The sequence below is a fragment of the Choloepus didactylus genome, chromosome 7 (assembly GCF_015220235.1).
Source record: "Choloepus didactylus isolate mChoDid1 chromosome 7, mChoDid1.pri, whole genome shotgun sequence".
NCBI lineage: Eukaryota > Metazoa > Chordata > Mammalia > Pilosa > Megalonychidae > Choloepus > Choloepus didactylus.
The window spans coordinates 35,994,416-36,003,803 of record NC_051313.1 but is presented as its reverse complement, the minus strand read 5'-3'; positions in this window follow the sequence as shown (position 1 = coordinate 36,003,803).

The window sequence follows — 9,388 nt, the reverse complement described above, 5'->3', positions numbered from 1 at the left end:
AGTGCGCCTTAGTCCAATATGACTAAAGTCCTTATAAGCAAAGGACACAAGGGAGAAGCCATGGAAGCCAGAAGCTGGAAGTCAACAGAACCCAAATGAGAAAGGAGAAGATACCACCATGTGCATTGCCATGTGATGAAAAAGCCAAGGAGCAAGGATCACCAGCAGCCAGCCACAGAATGCCACGGTTTTGGGGAGAAATCATCACACTTTTTATACCTTGATTTTGGACTTCTCTTAGCCTCAAAACTGTGAGCCAATAAATTCCTGTTGTTTAAGCCAAGCCATTGTATGATTTTTGTTTCAGGAGCTGACAAACTAATACAAGTGCCAAAAAAGATGGCAAAGCAGAAAACAAGACACGGAATGGATGCAAAGCCTCTCATCAAAGCAATCTGATGAATTTGTTTATCCCCATTTTACATATAATATGCCTATATATGTACTTCCATAATTTTAACATCTCTAATGGAGTATTCAGATATTTTATTTTTTAATAATAGCTAATATTTACATAGCACTCACTCTATGTCATTCAATAATTACATTAATTCATTTATTCTCCACCAATTGAGGGAGGCCAACTAGTAGGTACTATTTTTATATCCATTTTACAGATAAGGAAATTGAGTAATAGAGAGGTTAAGTAGTTTACCTGAACAAAACAAAACAAAACAACAAAAACACAACTAGTAAGCACTAGAACCTATGATTGAACCCAGGTGTTCTAGTTTGCTAATGCTGCCGGAATGCAAAACACCAGAGATGGATTGGCTTTTATAAAAGGGGGTTTATTTGGTTACAGAGTTGCAGTCTTAAGGCCATAAAGTGTCCAAGGTAACACATCAGCAACTGGGTACCTTCACTGGAGGATGGCCAATGGTGTCCGGAAAACCTTTGTTAGCTGGGAAGGCACGTGGCTGGCGTCTGCTCCAAAGTTCTGGTTTCAAAATGGCTTTCTCCCAGGACGTTCCTCTCTAGGCTGCAGTTCCTCAAAAATGTCACTCTTAGTTGCACTTGGGGTATTTGTCCTCTCTTAGCTTCTCCGGAGCAAGAGTCTGCTCAATAGCTGTCTTTAAACTGTGTCTCATCTGTAGCTCCTGTGCTTTCTTCAAAGTGTCCCTCTTGGCTGTAGCTTGTCTTCAAATGTTCACTCTCAGCTGCACTGAGTTCCCTCTGCCTGTCAGCTCATTTATATGGCTCCACTGATCAAGGCCCACCCTGACTGGGTGAGGCCACGACTCCATGGAAATATCTAATCAGAGTTATCACCTACACTTGGGTGGGGCACATCTCCATGGAAACACTCAAAGAATTCCAATCTGATCAGCACTAAAATGTCTGCCCCACAAGATTGCATCAAAGATAATGGCGTTTGGGAGATATAATACTTTCAAGCTGGCACACCAGGCAATTTAGTTCCTAAAACTATGCTTATAATTATTATGCAACCCTTCCTCTTACTGCTTGATTTAAGACATTCTAGAAGAGATGGTTGCCTAATGCAGTAGATATAAAACATTTTGTCTGTGACTCACAGTAAAAAACAATTTTTTTATTATGACCTAAAGTAGTCATACACTGAAAACAAACAAAAATTTTTTAAACAATATTTACCCTTACCAAGAAGGTAGGTATTCTACTCCGATTCCATCCACTCTACTCTACTCCATTCCACTCTATTTTTTCCTGTTCTGTTCTTTAAAAAGTTGGTTGTGCATAAAATTAATTCATGTCTTAATAATGGATCATGATCCACAGTTTAAAAGCCCACAGTTTAAAAGTAATGGACTTTGCAAGCTCAGTATCCATAGTACATAGAACCCCATTTTTTTAAGGAAAAGTAAGGAGACAGAATGCATATGGGTGAAGAGACAGATACAGTTCCAACACAAATTAACCTCAAGGTCCCATGAGAACCTTGAAGGATTTTGAATTTCAAATGATTACCTGGTGATGAAAATCTGGGAGTTGGCAGCAAATAGTTGAAAACTCATGAAGGCCATGTAGATGAGGTTAGTGGGGAAGAATGTATTAAATGAGAAGAGTCCTGGGACAGCACTGTGAGAAGCCCCAATATTTATAGGAAGAGGTGAAGAAGCACCTGCAGAGGAGACTATCCAGGAGCAGCAAGGAAGGTAGGACACAAGACAGGTGGTACCAGATTTGCTGACGAAGCTGAGAGCAGTCAGGAGAAGCTGACACGGTCAGATGCAGCAGAATGATCCCATCTCAAAGGTACTGAAAATTATCCCCTGGCTCTGTATTTATGATTCAGCGTTGGATGGGAACCACCACTGATCTTATAACCCTAAGTTTTCTATTTCAATTTCTAATCCCTTCTGCTTTAGTCTATATACCTCACTGTCAGTGTTGATCTCCAGTTCCTCCACTGGGCAAGGTTCTGCCTGGAACCCTGCCTAGGTTCAGACACATATGCCCCACCCAACCCTTGCCTGTGATCTCAATATATATACACACACACATATATATACACACACATATAAATACACACACAGTACCTACTATGGGACAGGTGTATATTCGTTCCTTTAGATTACTAGGTAATCTTACTCACTTCAGCTAATCTCACAACAGTCCTGCAAAAGGCAAGGATCCTTTCCCTCACTTTACAGATAAGAAAATCCAGACTTTGAGAAGTAAAGTCACTTGTTCCAAATCCCACAGTTGGCGAATGGCAGAACCAAGACAGAATGTCTGTCTGATTCAGAAGCTGGTGCTTCTCTTACATGAATTCTCTGCCTGCTGAGCCCTAATGGGCCTCATCCTTTAACTACCCTTCCCAGGTTCCATGTCTGTGACTAGTTCTCCAATCCCTGTTGGCTGCTGGCTAGCTCTTCTTTGGCTCTAATGGGTTCTCGAATCACAGAGTGATCCCACACCTTCTTTGGTTGTTCATAAGTGGGACAGAATTACCTGTTGCCATTTTCCTCTGACCAGATCTCTCTAGTGTAAAAACTGCCAGAATAATGCCAGTTGCCTATGCCATGCTCTTCTGCCCCCTTCTACTTGATTGCTGGCCAACTTTTCTCACTGAGATAACCCCCTACAGTAGGATTATATCCCTTAACCTAGTCCTGCCTACTCCCTACTTCCTCCCTCCACTTCCTTTCCAGCTTGCCGCTGGTCCCAGCATGCTCTGGGGCTAAATCCTCAAGGATGATGACATTAGTGGTCTAAACTGACCAGAGAACTCAATCTGAGATGAAAATATGAAATGGCTTCCTGAAAAGTTAAAGCAATGTTAGACTGCATTAATAAAAAAATTGTGTATGATGAAGGTTTTGGAGTCTAGCACATATGAAAGTTCATAAATAATCATAATACAGCACAGACTATGTGCTCAAAGAGAGTTACAAAGTAAATGGGAGAAGAAAGAGGAGAGAGAATGCTTACTCCAAAAGTGTGGCAGGAGCGAACTTTGAAGTGAGCCTTGAAGTATTTGTATACTTTTGATGGGCGGAAATGGTGTGATGCTTTCCAGACTGAGTTAATGGGAGGAACAAAGACATAGAAGAGAAAAAAAAAAAAAATACCTGTCATATTTGTGCAACAGAGAGAGGGATGCATGGGAGAAAGTACAGGAAATCAAGGCTTTTCAAAAAATTAGGGCCAATTCAACATAGTCTTTGAATACCACTGTCTTTACTAGGCAGACAAATAATAAATTGGCATTCTTGTTCATCAGTCATTCATTTGTGAGTTTGTGCAATGCGTCTCAATCCCTATAGCCTGCTCACCTTTGGATGAGCTGATACAGAGGAATATTCTCACCTGTGAGACCAGGTTAGATCCGGGATTTGTGGTGCTCACAGGGATCAGCTGTCAATCTGCCTCAAGTCTCCTCTCACTGGGGTCTGCTGTGAACCCATCATGTCCAGCATCCAGCTAGCCAGCCAGTTCCCTCCTTGCCCACCTGATGGTCGGCTGTGCTCAAGGAGTTCTTCCCCAGAGCCCCATTTAACAGTTAGTGCTTCTTTATGCAAGTGATGGAAGGTCATACAAAAGAGGAATTTATTAAAAGAATTCACGAGTGTGTTACAGAACCTAGAGCCAGGTTCAGCCCTGTTTTAGGAGTACATCGGAATCAGGGGTTGGAACTGGAGCTGGGATTCTGGCTTTCTCTATCATCTCATTGTTCTCTGCATGTCTGCTTCATGCATCTTCCTGTGTGCACTGGCCTCCCCTGCTTCTCTAAATCCTCTTGCAGAAAATGTGGCCACCAGCAGCTCCTGAATCCACTTAGAGAGAGACTGACTTCTCTGTCATTATGCCAGCATCTGGTACAGAGCTCTACAGGGCTAGCTTTGGTGTGGTGTTCACACCTTGTCTACTTGGCTGTGTCTGGTAAAGAGGGAGAATTGTATGAATTTGACTGTGCAGAGCTGCCAGAGTAAACTTGTACAGGGAGCAGTTTACAGAAAGGGGAGGCCTAGGCAGACAACAAAGGACATTCTTTTAGAGCTGCATTATTTAATGTGGTAATCCCCAGACACACGTGGCTACTACACTGTAAATTTAAATTTACTGGAATTAAATAAAAAATTCAGTTCCTCAGTCACACTACCCTCATTTCCAGTGTTTAGTAGCCTCACATGGCTATGGCTGCTGCATTTGACAGTGTAGATGTAGAACATTTCTATCATTGTAGAAATTTCTATTGGACAGCTCTCATCTAGAGTTTAGATATTTCGGCTCTCACCAGCAAAAGCCTTAAGCATCCTAGCTACTGTAAGCACCGAATTTCTTTGGGGTGTGAACAACTGGAAAGCAGTTAATCCTTTCCTCTAATAAAGTGGAAAGAATTTCTTTGGAGGCCCTGGAACTAGTTCTTTGATTACATTTCATTTGAACACTGGGCAAAGCCTCCTAACCTCATCAGGCCTGAAATCTCAGTTTGCATCTCCTCTTTGTTGTGCATGGTTGCCAGGCAAATGCAGTTCCTTTTGTTCAACCGTCTTGCCCAGTTCCCTTGACACTGTCTGCTTCTGTTGCTGCTGGTTCCCTTCTCAGTCCTATCCATTGTGTCCCCTCAACTCTGTAGAGATGGCCTGCAGCACCTCCAAATTCAGTCCTTTTCACAGTGTAGAGTAGTCTCTGGGTGGTGGCTGCCCTGTCGGGAACTGCATTCTCCAGCCCTTCCTGCATCCCTATGTGGCCATGTGACTATTTGTCACCAATGGAATATGGAAGAGATTTATGTCATTTCTGAGATGGGGTTTTAAAAAGCCTTTGCACCTTTCCTGCTCTTTCACCCATGTCTGGACCACAAGGTGGAAGGATCTTGGCCCCCTAAACTACTCCATGGACAAAAGCTGCAGCCAAGATTACTCACAACTAACTGGTAACCTGAGTGTTAGAAAACTAGCCAATGAAAATTTTTTTTTGTTATTGTTTTTGTCAAGCTTTTCCCTAACTAATACCTGATTGACTTCCTTACCTCTTCAACCTTCTTGCCTTAAATTCTGTCTCCTGCTACCCCCTCCAAGGATCCAATTCCCCTAGAGCCTCTGGAACAGAGGCTGCTCATTCTCTTGCAGCCTAGGGACCATGGGCTGGGATTGGCGTATTCTTAACTCCTCGTTGCATCTTTGAGATCATTTCACCTTTGAAATTAATGCCATCCAACTTCTGTTAGTCAGTCCTCAGAACAGAGAGTTGGCATTGGCATTGACACTGGCATTGTTATACAGCCTTCCTGAACTCAGGGAGAGAAGACACTTTGAGGATGAAAGGGAATATGGTCAATGACTTGGTATCTATGGCAACCATAAGAAGCATATGAAGTTGTGTACATGCCAACTCTGATACCCACAAAGAACAAAACTAATCCCTTCCCCTTGTGGTCCCTGCTATCAGTCTCACCACTCATCTCCCAGCCGCCAACTGCCTTGCCTGTACATTCCCATGGAATATGTGGGCAGCTGAGGGAAATGCAGTACCAGACATCAGCACTGAAAAACCCAGGCTGAATGAGATCCCCTAGCAGAATTTCTAATGCACACATGTATCCAAGGTGCAATGCTCTAGTGTGTTAAACCCCTAAATTATGCAATGATTTGCATTGATTCACACTAGAGCTTTGCAAAAGAAAATGTATTTTATTTGCATTTCTGAAAGCAGTCCTAAAATTCAATGGTCTTCTTGCATAGCTCAAATATTACCATATAATTGGTGATTTAGGATCAGCACATGTTTGCAGGTTATCTAAAAAGAACTTACTCTTCCATAAATCCTTCTAAGTTTCTTTGACACTTATTAGATTTATAGCAGATTCTTTCAAAGATGACTTTCACTCTGACCCATAGACTCCAATAGCAGGATATGAATTTTTTGGAAGGTGGTAGCAGCATCTTTCCTGGATAAAGTCTGCATCTCCTACCAATAAAAACTCTAAGAAGTGTTGCCAGTCTAATGCATATGGTTGAAATAACTCCTTTGCCACCCTTTTCCCCCTTTCTTTTAATTTGTTTCTCTAGGTGGTTGCACTTGCCTCTAGCTGTTATTGAATCCTGTGCTACTCAAATTCTCTGTCTGATCACAAAAAATGTGTATCCCAAGATGGTGCTCTTGAGCTGCCGTGAAATTTGTCTTTAGACAGATACTCTGGAGTCTACAAAGAAGTAAGAAGTGACGGAGAGAATGGGTGCCACTAAAAAATTGCTGGCAAGCAGCATACCAGAATGGCAGCCACTGTGAAGGAGATGTCAGTGTATACAGCTGGCCCTTTGAAGAACAACTGATTTCTTCAAGACTCTGCAGGGATTTCATACAGTGGCTACTGGACAGGTTCATTATAGCTTAGGCTCAATTATAGCTAGGAATATTTTATTTCTGAGTAGCTGAGAGAAGCAGGGATTGAGTATCACCCTCCATGTGAGTTTTACTTTTTAAGAATGAAACAGCAACCAACAAGAAACTATTGTGTCTACAGAGAGCCTAGCTTCTTCTAAAATGAGGATCCTATTTAGAACAACCCAAACTGGGACACATTATCTGATGAGAGGTCAGAATATCAGAAAGTTGAAACTGTCTTAATTAAATAGCCCCTAAATAATTTAATACCATGGTTAAGCAAGATTTTTAAAATAGGGTTTGGAAGCCAGATCCCTAAGTAGGAAGATGTAGTTCTATCATCTGCATAATTATCAGAGATCTTTGTGTTTTTTTAGTCGTAGATGCTGTACTCCTGGCCAGGGACTGTAGTCTGGTTCTGGAAAGTCTGCATCAGAATCACCTGTGCTGATTGTTTAAAATAAAGATTCCCTGGCCCGTCACCAAGACTGGAGGTGGGACTGGGGATCTGAATTTTTAAGCAGTTCTCCACCTGATTTTTCTGCCTGCTAATGCTTAGAACCCCTGCTCTCTGCTCTTTTGGGAAAAACAATAGTTCTATGAACACTACCATGAAGACTTCTCATTTCCCCCAGCCGAGGTCACCCTTAGCCTGCAACTTCTAACTGCTGGGCTCCAGCCAGCCCTGTCTGGGGCTCTGCTCTCTCCTGTAACATATTGGAGAGTGGCTGTCAGCTCGTGTGTGCTCACAGCTCTTTCCCTCAAGGTCCAAGCTTTAGTCCCGAGACTACATTTTAGAAGCACACTCTCTTTTTCTTAAAAAAAAGTATTTTAAATCTCAGAATTAAGCAAACAAAACAAAACAAAGCCAAACAAAACAAAAAATCGTCACCACTTAACTATACCAGAGCAGATTTTAAGCAGTCTTTTTACCCACTAATTCAAGAGAACAAGGTCAACAACAACTCATACTGTTCCAATGAGATTTCTTTGTCCTTTCATGCCTTTTTAAAGAGAAATATCAATTAGCTAAGATGCCAGTTCTTTTCATAATTAAAAAAATAAGAGCTATATAGGAAGGTAACCAAATTAAACTACTTTTGTTCCTGAGGTTTTGTTTTTATAGCATTTACAGAAATTTATTAAGAACTTCTTTCTCAGTTTTAAAAATGAATTAATGTATTCTCCAAACTGGGTTATCATCATGGATGAAATTACTTCACTATAAATTCACCATGGAGAACAGCCTCAAAATAAATTAAGGGCACTTGGATTTTGGATCTCTACCTATATCTTGTGTGGTCCACTAAAAAATAGTCCATACCCTAGGAGTTAGAATTCCTGGTTCAACTTCCACTTACTGTGAGCTTCTTGATGTTTATGGAACTAGTCATTTCCTGAATAGTTCAGCTCCACTATCTAGACCTTTAAAGAAAAATAGAATAAAATAAAATAGCAAAAAAACCCCAATCTCCTCCAAAGAATTAACAAAGAAATGAGAGAAGGAAAAAAAGGAAATGGAAATGTTAGAATTGAGGAAAATGTAAAGAAAAGCCAAATGGGAATGGAAATAGCAGTTTACAAGAGATGGTGTAGAGGAAACATACAATACTGGAAAACATGTAAACTATATAGCATGTAGTCTTCTAAGAAATGAATGTTTAAAGTCCATTTTGATAGTGGACACATTAAAAATATTGGCTCATTACAAAAAGACACATGCCAAGACTATGGACAAATTTTAATGAAAATAGAAATGGATTCTATTTCTATTATCACACAAGATACCAAAAGACCACAGGAAGAAGGTTTTTCACTAGAAGGTATTCTTCATAGCTTCTTTCAAAGATAACATGTACATACCTTATTCAACATTAAATTCATATACATAAACGAACTAGAATGTAAATTTGCTTCTTCACTCACAATATGATGCCCTGAATCTAAGAGAATTTATGGCAAAAAGCAAAATTGGAAAAATACAGTATAAGAAAAGATGATGAGGAGAGAAGACAGTGTATATGAAGACACAATTTAATCCATAGTCTAAGTTCATCATCATCAGGAAGTGGAGACACCAGCATATGGATTTGGTGGTAGAAATACTTTTCATTGGCACCAGCTTTCATTTCTTTTGTGAGAAGTCTCATTTCTTTCCCTTTTTGTTATAAATTGGAAGCCTACTGGCAGAACATATCCATCCATGTGACTCAGACATAGTAGCCTGTGTTTCTCAGCTTATATCATCTTCTTTTATGGGAGTTACTTTTATTCCCATTCAGAAGACACAAGACCCTTGGTGACCCAGTAAAGGGCCTAACATGATGGCAGACAGCCTTCTACTGAACTTGGAGTTCTACCTCCAATAAGCCACAAGGTAGTTCAAAAGAAGGCTTGATGCCATTTGGGAGGGGCTGTCATTTGGGAGGGACCCGTGGGCCCATCTTTCTCTTTTACTTTGCATCTCATTGCCTGTTGTCATTCACGGCAGGATCAGGACACCTGATGTTCCTGCCAGCAGGGAAAATGCTGGGTTTTGAGCCTAGATACACAATATATATGATCATACACC